This window comes from Leuresthes tenuis, unplaced genomic scaffold (assembly GCF_036924035.1).
Source record: "Leuresthes tenuis unplaced genomic scaffold, fLeuTen1.0.hap1 SCAF_6, whole genome shotgun sequence".
In the NCBI taxonomy this organism is placed as follows: Eukaryota; Metazoa; Chordata; class Actinopteri; order Atheriniformes; family Atherinopsidae; genus Leuresthes; species Leuresthes tenuis.
In genome coordinates, this window is record NW_027325360.1 from 32,766,044 (window position 1) to 32,766,968 (window position 925).

Sequence of the window (925 nt, forward strand, 5' to 3'; positions counted from 1 at the left end):
CTCTTTGTTGGCTTGACTGTGGCTTTACCGTCTTTAATTTGTTGGCAAAAGATTTAGGGCAATCTCTGAAGAGGTGATTTAATTCTCCACAGAGATTACATTTCCTGCCATTTGGACACTCTCCAAAAGTTTGCCCAATTTCTCTGCTCTTCCCACATAACACCTTGGTACAAGCCTCAACCAGGTGCCCATGCTCACCACACTTGCGGCAGAACTTGGGCTACCCCTGGTAGTGGATGTAACCTCGGTTTTCAAGGTGGCCAGAGTGTCGCCCACCCGCTGCACTGAGCACTCTTCAGCCCTTTTAAATGGTATAACTTTGCACTCCCGCATGCTCCAGTAAGCACCATTCAAGCAACAACTTTGCACTCCAGCTTCGAACATCGGCACAGTCGCAACAAGTAAGGCGACTCTACTCAGAGAAGTCACTCTGCACAGTAAGAAGATTTCTTTTGCACAGACAGAAAGGGCTTCACCCGCAAAGGTAAAGCCTGCCAAAAATAGAAACAACTCATTAGTGCTGCTCTCCACAGAAATCTTTAGTAAAAGGCGAAAGACTTGTACGTTATGAAGAGAAACCAGAGTACGATTATCCGTCACTGCGGGAGCAGGGCATCAGGCTAGTTGGCATAGCCACCTTCCCCATGGTGAGCTTTGCTTGGTTGAGACGCTTGCTCCCCCCCCCCCTTGCTCCTCGGCTGACCAACTAGGAACAATCGGGCCCTATTCGATGGCTGCCTTGTCTTTTACTCTGTGCAAAAGACAAGGCAGCAACAAAAACACCACGAGAATCCCATATTGAGGCTTTGTTCTGATCGCTCATTCGGTGTCGCGTTTCTTTCAAGCAATTCTCCCGGTTAGCCCACACTCGGCTCGCTCCCATAGCCGTGTTAAAGTCTACTTCGCATTCACTCTCTTTTCTCAG

The 925-nt window shown here is 48.8% G+C and overlaps 1 non-coding gene across 1 annotated transcript; it reads right to left on the minus strand.

Moving 5' to 3' along the window:
- Positions 1-473: 473 nt before the first annotated feature.
- On the minus strand, positions 474-587 carry LOC140310684 (U5 spliceosomal RNA). The gene has a single exon (XR_011916731.1). It is a non-coding gene; the product is annotated as a U5 spliceosomal RNA (small nuclear RNA).
- Between the last annotated feature and the right edge of the window lie 338 nt (positions 588-925).